Source organism: Diabrotica virgifera, chromosome 2, assembly GCF_917563875.1.
Source record: "Diabrotica virgifera virgifera chromosome 2, PGI_DIABVI_V3a".
Classification (NCBI taxonomy): domain Eukaryota; kingdom Metazoa; phylum Arthropoda; class Insecta; order Coleoptera; family Chrysomelidae; genus Diabrotica; species Diabrotica virgifera.
In genome coordinates this window covers 146,847,145-146,861,819 of record NC_065444.1, presented here as the reverse complement: position 1 = coordinate 146,861,819, position 14,675 = coordinate 146,847,145, and the positions used below count along the sequence as shown (strand labels likewise).

The following is a 14,675-nucleotide window of genomic DNA, read 5'->3' as shown; positions in this document are numbered from 1 at the left end:
TACATTATTTATTAAAAATATTGTACAAAATTTGCCATAGTATCAATTAAATTTATGTCAACAAGTAAAATTCTGTAGTATTTTGTAATTATATTCATATAAAAAATATTATCCGTAGAAAAAATATTTTTACATATTATTCGAAAAGCTGGTATTTTACTTTACCGATATCTTCAAAAAGATATCTGTCATCACTGTCATGAAATTATTATTACGTCTAAAATTTAAAAAGTTCTTCAATTGTAAATAATTTTATAGCAAACCAATATCAAATTATGTTTGCGATAAAATTTTGTATGCACCACGTCAGTAAAGACTCTTTATCGAACTAGTCTGTTACTCGCCTCGCTCTTCTTGTAATATCAGACTCGATCGATAAAGAGTAACTTTACTGAATGGTACATAAATAACTATTACTATTTTATTTGGGAAATAAGCCACAATTTAAGTTTGAAATTAAATTTATTTGACGTTTCAACTTTTACTTCGGAAATCGTTATCAAAATACAAAACATTAATTGTGGCTTACTTCCAAAATAAAACAGTAAATTGCATAAGATGCCACAAGTAAATATCATCAGAACTATGTGAATAATAAAAGTTGACTAATAAACCTGCTAGGTACTAAAAAAATCAAAATCACATTATTAATATTTTATAAAATCGTTTTAGTAAAAAAATTAACAAAAATAAAAATGACCCTCAAAACGGGTCAAACCATTTGTCTAACTCGTCTTACTTTTTAGGTAATTCAAATAAGTGCTCATAGTTGTTATAACGTAAGTGGATGTTAAACTTTTTTAAGTTCATTGTAAATTGTACCTTTTGGCAACTAGTACTTCATGTAAATGTTCAGTTCAGGTTCTTTTTATAAAATCTCACAAGATATCTATCTGCCACTGAATCTTATCAACAACTAGTTATCTTGTTACCCAACACAACATTAATTTAAGTAGATATTGTTAATCATTCAGAAAACGGATGCGTCAATACTTTGGAATTGGAATGAACATCTGATGTTTTTGGGCTAAAACTGACAAGTGTGGAGGTATCGAATAAAACATTGCTTGCCATTGAAAATATTGAGTCAAAATGGTGTAGGTACGCCATTTTTAACAACCCTATAATTGATAAAAAATAATGGACATAATACATATCTTAGTTCAGTTAAACTTAGTTATCTTAGTTCAGTTCACTCAAAAATTTAATATTTAAGCTTTATGATATAAGCTTTGTGATGAATAAAAGAATATTTAATTGTATAAGAATAATCATCAACTACACGAGCATACTTACTAGAAAAGACAAAACTTTGGAAATAGGAATAAAAAAAGTCGAAATAACTATAAACATATTATGTACTAGGGCAGGGTGTTCCGAAAAAACCAAAGTTTAAAAATGTTTATCTCCCCCGCTTTTTTCTGGTGATGGGTAGCTTATAAACCCTCAATTTCAAATTTCAGCCCAAAATGTTAACCCTAACCCTTGTTCCAAAGTTCCAAGCCCCCCTACATTTTTTTTTGTTTTTCAAAGATTTTAAATTATTTTTCTCTTCTCTTTTTTGATCTCCCCGGCTGTTTTCTGGTGATGGGTAGCTTATAAACCCTCAATTTCAAATGTCAGCCCAAAATGTTAACCCTAACGCTTGTTCTAAAGTTCCAAGCCCTCTACAATTTTTTTTTTGTTTTTCAAAGATTTTTAATTATTTTTAATCAACTTTTTGTAAGAATATAACTATATATCATAATATGACTGAGACCGAGTAAAAAGGGTTTACGAAGGTCAAAACGATTTTAACTCTATAAATTTCTCTATATTAATTGGACTAACAATTATTCGTTTTTCTTGCTGTACCGTCTTTCTAGCGCATTAGACGTACCTATTGTTAGGCTAGATTTTGTTCCCCTCTTAAAACCCAGTGTTAAGGTTAACGTGTTAGAATACACGGCCATAATTTTAGGAGTAAACTTTAATAATGTTTTTGATACTTTAATAAACTTTTATTAATAAACAATAATTAACTGTTGAATAGGTTTTGCCCAATAGGATTTAATAGTTTAATTTTTTTAATTGGGCTAAATTCACTAGCGACATGGACTAAGACCTATATGGTGCCCAAACGAAAGTATGGAAAATGCCTCGGAATAGGAAAAAACCAGAAAAAACGAGCTCATGCAGACCAAGGAAGTACCTATAGAGACATGACAACAACATTTTAAAGAACTATATGATGCTGAAGAAACGCTGAATATAAACGAATACGAAACAGATATAAATGCTACAATCACTGACGAAGAGGTAAAAGCAAAGATCAAGAAGCTAAAAAACAGAAATTACCTGGAACGGATTATATACCCAATGAACTTTTAAAATATGGAGGCTCCGAACTTGCAAGTAAACTGTCGCAACTATTTAACAAAATCTCAAACGACACTGAAACACCAGAGGAACGGCATAAGAGCATCACAATCCCGATATTTAAAAAAGGATAAAAAACTTGCCCACAAAACTACAGAGGAATGCCCCTGTTAAATACAACGATGAAACTTTTCACAGGTATTCTTAAGGACAAATTGGAAAGGTAATCACTAATGTTGAAGAACAAAACAAGGTTTTACAAAGTGGCGGTCTACAACAGTCGCAGTATTTATAATAAAACAAATAAAATAAAAAGCTATAGAGTTCAGCATGCCAGCGTATATTTGCTTCATTGATCTGACCAAGGCGTTTGACAGGGTTCGCCTGGGAGAAATTCTAAATATATTAATAGAAAATAAAACACCAACCAGCATAACAAAGATAGTCCACAACCTAAATAACAACAACATAACCAAAGTTAGAGCAGGATACCAATTCACTGAAAATATTCCAACACCGGGAGGAATTAGACAAGGCGACAGTTTAAGTCCCTTCTTGTTTAACCTACTCATGGGCAAAATTATAAACAAAGTAATATCTCTTAATCTCAGAAGATGATCTTCAGAGAGAGCTCTTTCAGTTCTTTTAAATAAGCCGCCAACTTAATATTAACATTTCTACCAACAAAACTAAATGTATGACAATACCAAAAGATCCGCTCAGATGTAAGTTAGTGGTTGAGAACAATCCCATAGAACAGATGATGCAATTCAGATATCTGGGCATAGATATATCAAGCACCCACGGCCCAGTAAAGGACCTGAGGAGTCAGATCAATAAAGCATCTGCACTGTCAGGATGCCTGCGGGAGATAGTCTGGTCAAATCCGTATATGCGCACAGATAGTAAAATTAGAATCTACAAGACTTGCATAAGACCGATCATGACATATGGCATATAAGTGCGCGAAGACACCAACAAAACGAAACAGTTGCTAAATGTCGCCGAAATGAAAACCCTAAGAACAATAGTGGGGAAAACAAGAAGAGACAGAGTGAGAAATCAAACATTAGAGAGCAATGCAAAATTTAAGATATTGTAAGATGGGGAAGGCAGCGAAAGAGGATGTGGTACGACCATGTAAGACGAATGGATGCGAATAGACTCCCAAAAATTGCCCTAGAAAACAACCCGCTCGGTTTAAGACCCCCGGAAGACCACCTAAAAGATGGAGGGATAGTTGGCAATTTACCTCCCAGGAAATTAACCGGAGGCAACTTCAGAATTAAACAGATAGAAAAATCTCCAAGAAGTAAAAGAAGAAGAAGAAAAGAATTTTTTTAATATCTGACCTTGTTATTTTACATATGGAAATTTTATTTGGACATGCGTAGTTAAATCAAAGCAACCAAATTGATAGGCTATTGATTATATGTATTCAAAATAAGATACCTAGCTAAAAGGAACTACAACGTTAACGGGGTTTTATTATTTCATATGGTCAATGGACATCTATATATGAAAAACCAGCGGAGTGCTACCATTTAAAGAGGTGCGTTTTTGAGAAATGGGTAAATTAGTCCCTGGGCACAGGTTACATTAGGGTGAGTTCTATGCACTTTTGGTACAAACATATCTACATAAAAATTGTTGCTGGTTAAATTTCCTATCTAAATATCACTTTTACAAGTCAATGGTACTTTTTTTACAAAAATATATTCAAAAGAAAAAGCACAAAGAAACCCAAAAGAAAGAAATTTTGTTTTTTGTCCCATAACTTTGGTCCACGAGGATAAAGGTATAGGCATTGATTTACAGAAAAAAACCTACATATTTCTTCTTTAAAATGTTGCTTTGTAAAGGTAATTAGGATTTATAGTTTTCAAAATATGATTTTCAAAGTTCGCGACTCACAATTTTGGGCAATTTTTCTTGTTATTTCGCAAATATTGTTCTGTAACTTTTTTCTACGTAACTTTAGGTATATGCAATGGTACACGTAATAGGAATAGAAATCAATTACCTTAAAATGGTCTACTGTATAACGTTGTACGACTTTTGTTAAAGAGATTATGGTTTTTCAAGGTTTTATACCTTTATCGATTTTTTATAATATAACATAAAAATAAAATAATAATATATAGTATATTATATAATACCTAATACAAAAAAATATTATTTTTTTACATTTTTTACGATTATTTTTGAAATTTCTCATTATAACTTTTTTTCTTGTACATGAATATACTATGTATTGCTCAATAAAGAGGGCTTACTTTCTGTTCTTTAAAATGGTGTATCATCTATATTTAAATATGTAATGGAAACCGAGTGATTCTTTGATATTTTTTTACCTGTATTATTTAAAATTATTTCTTTTACAAAAATTACATAAACATTAGTCAAACATCACTTAAGTTAAAATTATTTAAACGTTAACATTTAAAAAAATTTCAAAATCAAAGTCCATCTCTTCGTTAGAATTAGCTTCAATATCTTCCTCTGACACCTCAATTATCTTAGAGTTCCCACAATTAGTACCCATGCAAATGCACCCTTTGCAGAATATTGAACAACTAATTCCTATCTTCCTACAACCGCAGTTTTTTGTACATCCTTTGGTACATTTACATGCTATTTTTTCAAGCAAAGCTTGTGGTGCAGGTGCTTTGACAGTAAATATTTAAATATAAGTAGTAAATAAACACCATTTTAAAGTAGATAGAATAAGCTTTCTTTTTTATTATATAATATATACCTAAATGTAGAAAAAAAGTTATAATGGGAAATTTAAAAAATATTCGTAAAAAATATAAAAACTCGTTAAAAGTATAAAGGCTTGCAAAAGATAACCTCTTTAAAAGAAGTCGTACAACATTATACAGTAGAACATTTTAAAGGTAATTGATTTCTATTCCTCTTACATGTACCACTGCATATGCCTAAAGTTACGTAGAAAAAAGTTACAGAACAATATTTGCGAAATAACAAGGAAAATTGCCCAAAATGGCTGTGAGTGACGAAATTTGAAAAATCATATTTCGAAAACTGTAAATCTTAATGATATCTACCAAACATCATTTTAAAGACAAAATATGTAAGTTTTTTTTCTGTGAAGCAATGTCTATACCTATATCCCCGTGGACAAAAGTTATGGGACAAAAAACAAAATATCTTTCTTTTGGGTTTCTTTGCGCTTTTTCTTTTGAATATATTTTTGTAAAAAAAGTATCTTTGACTTTAAAAAGTTATATTTAGATAGGAAATTTAGCCAGGAACAATTTTTATGTAGACATGTTTGTACCAAAAGTGCATAGAACTCATCCTAATGTAACCTGTGCCCAGGGACTAATTCACCCATTTCTCAAAAACGCACCCCTTTAAATGGTAGCACTCCGCGGTTTTTTCATATAAAGAGATTCATTGATCATATGAAATAATAAAACCCCGTTATATAGTTCCTTTCTATAGTACATAATCAATAGCCTATGAAATGGGATGATTGAATCTAAAGCTAGGATATGTGGCAGTCAATAAATATCAAAATAGGAAGAAAGACAAACAGCCAAGGAAAAAAAAAGAAATCGAAACACACTCTTTATATACACTATTCTCATTGGTGTCACGCAAAATATCTCTGCACTTGTACTAAAAAAGCTCGGAGTTTTGATATCAAACATAATATCGGGACGTGTCGAAAAATCCGGCTGTAATAAATCTACAGCCTCTTTAATCGATACGATGGATCGATGAAATCGAACTTCGACTTCTTCTGCTGCTTCTTTGGTTTTTAAATCCCGACTGACTTGCGGTCATGGGAAAATGCATAGCAAAACATTTGCTTTTTAATTTTTGGCTATATGTATTTCACTGGAGATTCAAAACACAGACATATGCACCTGACATTTCAGAAAAAAGTGCAAAAAGTTCAGAGGAAATTTTTTTTTATAAAGAATACAGATAACCGATAAAAAACAAATTTGAAAAAACGTTTGATTTAGAGTATCATATTTCAATGCTTAGACTTAGTTGGCTTGGACACGTACGACATTAGATTGCTCAAAAATCTTTACCTACTGCAATCAGCTTGTATTAATTGGATCAAAAAGTTTCACCTAAAGTTTGTTTTAAGCGTGGTGTCAGACAGGGCTGTGTTATGTCACCGACATAGTTCGATGCCTGCACTGAACCAATTTTTGAGAAAGCGTTAAATAATCGTCGCGAAAGGGTTAAAATTGGTGGTGAAATTATTAATAACATCAGATATTGTTCGTCCGCTATAACTTTTCCCATGCATCACGATTCATTTTCAAACAAATTAAGTCAAAACATAAAGTGAAACGAACGTCGATGTGCATATACATTTTGTATACTGTATAATATATACTACACACATCGGCGTACGTTCCACTTTATGTTTTGACTTGATTTGTTTGAAAATGAATCGTGACGCATGGGAAAAGTTATAGCGGACGAACAATACGCAGATGGCACCACCACGGAGAGTCTAGAAGGCCTTCAAAACCTGTTGGACGCTGTAAACAACGAGTGTACTGCAAAGGGCTTAACAATCAATGCAAAGAAATCAAAATGGATGGCGGTCGGAAAAATTAATATCGAAGACTCAGTATTAAATTTAGATACCAAATCCTGGAAAGAGTGGAACACTTTAGATATCTGGGGAGCTGGATTGACTTCAGGGTTAAAAGTTATGCTGGAAATTTCGTCCAGAACAGAACTTGCACAAAAAAGCTTTATTAGCTGGCGTTCTGTATTGTACAGTAGGGGTATGTCATTGACCACACGTCGAAGAGTATTGAAGTGGTCTGTTTTGTTCTATGGATGTGAAACCTGGACAACAAAAATGAAGAATCTTAACAATTTGGAAGCGTTTGAGTTATGGTGTCACCGTCGCACGTTCAGAATCCCGTAGACAGCACACATATCTAACGAACGTGTGCTACAGACCATGCTTCCGCTTACTCCGGTTGATCATTCAGGGCAAAATCAAAGGAAAACGCAGGGTTTGAAGGAAACCACTGTCCTGGCTGCGCAACATTAGGCAATGGATAGGTAGAACGGTCTAGGAATTGTTTCATATAGCTGATGGCCGAGAAACATTTCATCAGCTTGTACGATAGCCAACGCTTGAAAACAAGCACGGCACACAAAGAAGAATTTAGTAACTATCTATATTGAAGTACAAATCAAAACTTGATTAAAAGTCTAAACATCAAATTGCTAGACTAAAACACTGAATGTATTTTATAATCACATATTATAGTTTTTTTGATTATTATTTCGCACCATACGTGCCGGTAATGTAATATTAGATATTGTTATATTTTTTAACTGTAAAGTCTCTTAGCCTTTCCTTCGGCATAACAAACAAAAATTGCAAATTACCTTAGTCAATTATAATTCTTCCTCTGAACGGAAGCGGAAGTTCGTGCTTTAACTGTTTCGTATAAGTATGACCACCTGCATATGTTCAATCAATACGTCACTCCTATAAAATTTATATATTACATTTAGGGCCGGTTGTTCGAACGCTAATCAACAATTATCACTATCAAATATTTAATTACTGTCACAACTGTCAATGTCAACTTTGGTTGGGTTGCTGAAAACATAATTGATTATAATTATGAGATTAGTTAATCAATTAACATAACAATTATTAACATAATTGATTAACTAATTTCATAATTGTAATAAATAATTACGTTTTCAGCAACCCAATGAAAGTTGACATTGACAGTTGTGACAGTAATTAAATATTTGATAATGATCATTTTTGATTAGCGTTCGAACAACCGGCCCTGCTCAGTAAATGAACGGGAAATTCGGCGATACCGTGTAATTTTCAGGGACAACTCCGAATTGCATGAAAATTTGGATTTAGGTTCTACTTACCCTCCACTTCAAAGTTGAAATTGTGCCGTTGGTTGCTTTTACTTGGGGGGTGACAGTCACCCCTTCTCGGGGGTGAAAAAACATACGTTCAAGATAAGACCGGAAATGGATAAATTGACTGCTTTTAAGCAACTTTTGTTCCATAGAGCTTTTTATTAAAAGTCAATACTTTTTGAGTTATTTGCCATTGAAAATTGTTGATTTTTCGACAAAAAAACTACGTTTTCATACGGTTTTTCGCAAATAACTCAAAAAGTAAATATTTTATAGAAAAAAATATCCTTGACAAAACTGTAGCTTATAAAAAACCCAAAAAAATGGTGTATCAGTAAAGTCTATCAATCAAATAAAAACAAAGTTGTAGCTTATGAAAAATACGTTCTTATTTGTCTAATTCCAAATCGAATATTTCACGGTGACATCACCGAAAAATTAAGCACTTTTCGGGAAAACCCCATTTAAACTTTTTTAAAGTGTTTATAAAAAGCTTTGTTTTAATTGTTAACAAAAGTTTTAGCATTAAAAATTAGCCAGTTACGCTCAAAATAAAGTTGGCCCTCTTTTTTTTTGTAAAAAATCATGAAAATCTCGCCGTGTTTAGCTCCCCAAATGAACTTAATCGCTACCGCTTTACAAACAATTTACTTACCTATCTATTTTTTATATGATTTATCAGTCTCACCGGTTTAAAGTGTTTATTTTTGAAAGGGTTATAATTGAGAAAGCTTGAATGGGTCACTAATCACGATTGTATGCAAATATCTTCACCATTTTTTGTCTTACGGAGAAACAAAATAAAACTAGCATATTTATAATAACAAAACCTACATTTTTTTACTCTTTAAGATTTTTCTTATCACTAATACTTTTTAACTTATTTTGAAAAAATGAAATTTTTCAAAAATTTTTAGAAAACTTTTTTTAATATAAAATTAAATGTTTTCAAAAATAAGCACTTCAAGCCAATCAAACTTACAGATCATATAAACAATACACATACAGTTAAAACAGATGGTAAAGCCAAACGATTAATTTCATTTAGGGTGCTAAATAGAGGGAGGTTTTCACGATTTTTTTTACCAAAAAAAAGAGGCCAACTTTTTTTTCAGTGTAACTCGTTTATTTTTGATGCTGTAAACTTTTGTAAAAAACAAATAAGAAGCTTTTTTTTTAATACTTTAAAAATGTTAATAAGGTTTTCCCGAAAAACGCTTCTTCCTTCGGTGATTTCGCGTTGAATTATTCGATTTGAAATTAGACGAATAAGAACGTATTTTTCATGAGCTACACCTTTGCTTCTACTCAATTTGTAGACTTTAATGGTACACCACTTTTTTTCGTTTTTTTATAGGCTACACTTTTGCTAAAAATATTTTTTTCGATAAAATATTTACTTTTTGAGTTATTTGGGAAAAACGGTCTGAAAACGTAGTTTTTTTGTCGAAAAATCAACATTTTAAATCGCGAATAACTCAAAAAGTATTTACTTACGTAAAAAACTTTATAGAACAAAAGGTGCTTAAAATAAGTCAATTTATCCATTTCCGGCCTTATTGTAAACACGCGTTTTTCACCCACCGAGAAGGGGTAAATGTCACCCCCCAAGTAAAAGCAACCAACGGCACAAATTCAACTTTGAAGTGGAGGGTAAGGAGAACCTAAATCCAAATTTTCATGCAATTCGGAGTTGATCATGGAAATTACACTCCAAAACGGTCACTTATTGGGCTAATAATTGGTTTGTTTATACAGTAGTGGTAATAGAAATGTCAGCACGACTATCCTGGAGCTTCCAGAGGAAATTAACGTTGAATAATTTTCTATTTACCTAATTTTTGGCTCCCTATTTGCCATATATTGTGTAGTCATTATTATTCCTCACATTTGTTACTCATATACTTGTAGTATTTCTATATTTTATAGGTCAAAAATTATATTCTGTCACATAATTAGTTGAATTCCACCGTTTTCCTATTTCCATCTGCGTTTAAATTAATTTCATTTGACACACGAAGAGCTAATCATAATATCCAGTTTTTCAGCAATTTTCCGTGTTTTTTGTTGATTTCATAGTTTAAATTCGCTCTTCTTTTATCAGCACCACTATCCTGGAGCTTCCAGAGGACCTTAACGTTGAATAATTATCTATTTACATATATTGTGTAGTCATTATTATTCCTCACATTTGTTACTCATATACTTGTCGTATTTCTATATTTTATAGGTCAAAAATTATATTCTGTCACATAATTAGTTGAATTCCGCCGTTCTCCTAGTTCCATCTGCGTTTAAAGTGATTTCATTTGACACACGAAGAGAGCTAATCATAATATCCAGTTTTTCAGCAATTTTCCGTGTTTTTTTGTTGATTTCATAGTTTAAATTCGCTCTTCTTTTATCGGTTGACTAAAAATAAACTGTTACGAGATTTTCTTCAATAACAGTTTAGACATGGAAATGGCCATTAGGTACTGAAGTGTGTATTGCAGGTGGCAAACCTGCCTATCCTCTATACCTGTAGAACCCACTAATACCACCTTTGGGTTATAAGCTCTCATTCGACACCTCATTTGTCATTCTATCTATCCATTTTAATAACGGAGGAGTTATATTCGCGGACAGACAGACGGACGGACAGATAGGCATGAAACCGGAAGTATATATTATTCTCGCCTTGCTAAGGCGCGTCGTTTAATTTATCGCTTGTACTATTTCGACGACTTTAAAATAGTAGTTCCGATTGCAACTCTAAAAACGAAACAAAAAGAACAAGTAATGCTCACGCGATTTAATCCTATTTCAACATAAATAAACCTGTGCGTGATGTGTGCAATAGTGATACAATGGAATACAAAGAATATTATGCAGTGACAGAAATACAACATTCCCGACAACTTAGAAGCTGCTTTATCAGAACTCACGGATACCCAAAACTATTGACTCATCTTGGAGAGGTCTACTAATTACCTCATCGATTTCCAATCCAAAAATCCCTTTCATTACAATTAATTTTGATTTATTCTGTATATAAAATAGTTACTAATTGTATTCATACCTTCATTGGCTGATTACGTTTCACATGATCAGCCTATGATGAAAGTTAAGTGACAGTTTTGGTATCGATATGTCGATTCAATTTACAAGTATTGATATCAGCGGCAATGCATTTGACTTCAATCCATTATTGTTAAAGTATACCATTGTCCTCTTTAGGTTTATAAATGAGTCTAATAGGTCGTTGCTTAGTATTTAATAATTTATATAATATTTTTTGTTAATATCCTGTCCTAAAGGGTTAAAATACACAGTAATATGATTGATAACCCGCTGGCACTGCCTCTAAACAAGAGAAACTGGCGGGCGGCTATGGACTCCTCGAAAATTTCTTCTTTTCTTGTTCTTATTTTCATCGCTGTCGGCTTTCGATCACGCTCTGTAACGAGGCTGGCTAAAGAGCCAAATAAAAAAGTCCGTTGGATCTGATATTGTAAGGAATTTGTAGCTTCTGTTTGGTAATTATTGATTTATTGCTATCGGACTAGTTCGGTTTTTAATTGTAAGGATTCGATTGATCGGATCGTTATGAAAATGGATCGAAGATATTAACTTTAAAATTGTTACTTCTTCTCAATTAAGCAAACAGAGTATCTACATTGTAATCTAAATTAATTAACAAATAAATGTGCAATAATAAATCACAAAGACTATATGAAAATCTAACAATCAAACACTGAAAACTTTTATTTTCAATACTTCCACAAAATTTATTGCAAATTAATGTCACTACAGCCGTTTCGGCAGAGTGCCTTTCTCAAGTGATTCACTTTACTATGTGATGCTGCGTTTTAAAGTCTCTAATTGAATAGGTTGAGGAGTGGGGAGTTGTTTGTCCCAAGTTCAGATACATATCTGTACGTTTCAATTTATTACTTTCCATAAATTCTAATAAAGATAGTTTAAGACCTTTATTTTGAATATTTGGAATATAATTTAGAACTGTTCATTAAAATAATGATTATGATCTAGAAGGTGAAGTGTGTATGTAGAATCTGTTTTTTTTATTGTTGAAAGACCTATTGTGTTATGCTATCCGTCTGTCAAAGGTTCTGCCAGTTTGAACAATGTAATTTTTTGGACAGTCACCAATGACTTAGACAGATTGTTCTTAATGTATTTACTTAAGTTGTTGATAGTTCTGAAAGCTGGTGTTATTCCTCTCTTTTTTATGTATTTGGCGATTTTTGTTGATATCTTGCCTGTATATATGATAGAGCAGAAGAAACTGGGTACCACCACAGAAAAACCCAAAACAAAAGTTTTCATTGTTTTATTGCTACATAAAATGAACATAATATTTCATCAAGTAACGGTCGGATCCATCAAGTATATGAGTTTAACGATTAGCCAGAATGTTCTGTTCATAATCAAATCAAAGTGTAACATATCCATACGACGCCAGTCACAGGTGCTGCTCTGTGTTATGTGTTCGTTTTATTTTCTTTCTGGTATCGTGGGCTTTAAACCTAATAACCACACACTTCCGGTAATGATCACCAATCCACAAGCCCTTATCTCTTGCCATAATGCTCCTCCATAGGCCAATAACATACCAGCTTATTCTAATCTAAGTTGCACATTTATTTAGAATTCTAAGCTGCTAGGTTAAAATTTTTGTTTTTCTGTACACCGGACCAGGTGTACAGAATATCTACAAGAATATAGTCGAGGAAATGAAGCATTTTGGCTCGCAATTTTTTCGTCCAGCATCGATTTACTTGAAATTTTCACAGAAGGTAGGGAATAGTTCAAGGATCATTTTCTATATCATGCCGCTGTACGCTAAAACCTTGGGGGTGGTTGCCACCCCATCTCGGAGGCGGGAATTTTTTATTAAATTTTAACCATGTAAATCAATGTCAAAAGTAATTCTAAGAAAAAAATGTTCTTTACATTTTCTTCGTAAAACTAATATTTTTCGAGTTATTCGCGGTTGAAAGTAACAGTTTTTCGATGAAAAAATCGACTTTTTTAGAGGGTATTTTGAGAATACCTCGAAAAATATGCATTTAATCAAAAAAACTGTGGATATCAAAATTGTATCTTTTACTAACACAAACCAAATTATTTTTCTGTAATATCTTTAAGACTAATACAAACCGAGATACGGCATGTTAAAGTTAGCTTTTTTCGTCAAATGCATAATTTGAAATATTCAAAGTAAAATAACGGAAAAACTTTGCATTTTTCGAGGAAAACGTAAATAATTATTTTTGAAGTATATAGTTAGGCCTTTCAAAAAATAATAATAAAAAGTTTCTAGTCTGAAAATTAAGCGACTTATGATCAAAAAAAAGTCGGTACCTGCTTTTCTCTATGAAAAAATCGGTGAAAACAACCCCCTAACTATCCTCCTAATTAAAAATTGGTCTTCACCTTTCTGTAACTCCTTTTATATTTGTATTATCAATACATCCAAGTAGTTTGACCTATTTCAAAGGCCTAATTTTTGAAAAATTGGAGTTTAAAGAAAAATTAATTTTTTGGAATTTCCCATTTTTCACCTTTTACTTCAAAATATCTCCAAAAATACTGGAGATACGAAAAAAATGATTGACTACTAAATTGTAGCTTTTTTAATAACTAAAATTCCCTTGTACATAGATTTTCATTACAGTGAACAGTTAGTGAGATATAGCTGTTTAAAACCTCTATTTACGAGCAAACACCCCCTTATTCGAGCCCTTTAAACCCACCCTAATTAAAAACTAATACGCAATTTAGTTTACACAATCTTATAGCTCTTCAAAAATTCTACAAAGTTATTTTTGAAAAAACTTTTTATCGCCAAAAATGAAAGAGCTATGTTTATAAAACGAATTTTTTTTTTCGAAAAATTCGGATAGTCCGCTTATGGATAAGTTTCAATGTATGTATAATACCTCAGAACCGGTTCGTATACTGGAAGATGACTAAAATACTATTTGTATTTGTATTTTTACATATTTGTAAATTCGTATTTTTGTGTAAATAAATGTTATTGTAATTCTTTAATTCTACTTTTTTCTGTATAGATCTATTAAATTATCTACTTATAAAAACTGTAATGTTATTAAGGGTGGTTTTAAGGGTTAAAATATTATGATATTATATCCTAAAGTATAAAGCAATCATTATTTAACCAATCAAAACCAAACTTTACCCATATTAAAGTTTACAATGTTTTTATATTTTTGACAATAAGGGGTAGTTTACACCCCTAAAAATAATCAACGCCCTTAAGCATGATATAGAATATGAAGTACAGGGTGAGATGATCCTAATCCCAAATTTTTATGGAAATCGATGCAAGCCGAAATTATTCTTTTAGGATAAGTAAATTTTTTATATATAGCTCCAACAAG

The 14,675-nt window shown here is 31.9% G+C and overlaps 1 protein-coding gene across 3 annotated transcripts in view; it reads right to left on the bottom strand.

Annotated features, from left to right (window-relative positions):
- LOC114331275 (serum response factor homolog) overlaps window positions 1–14,675 on the bottom strand; it is a 616,816-nt gene that overhangs the window by 377,574 nt on the left and 224,567 nt on the right. The gene's annotated exons all lie outside the window — the stretch shown is intronic.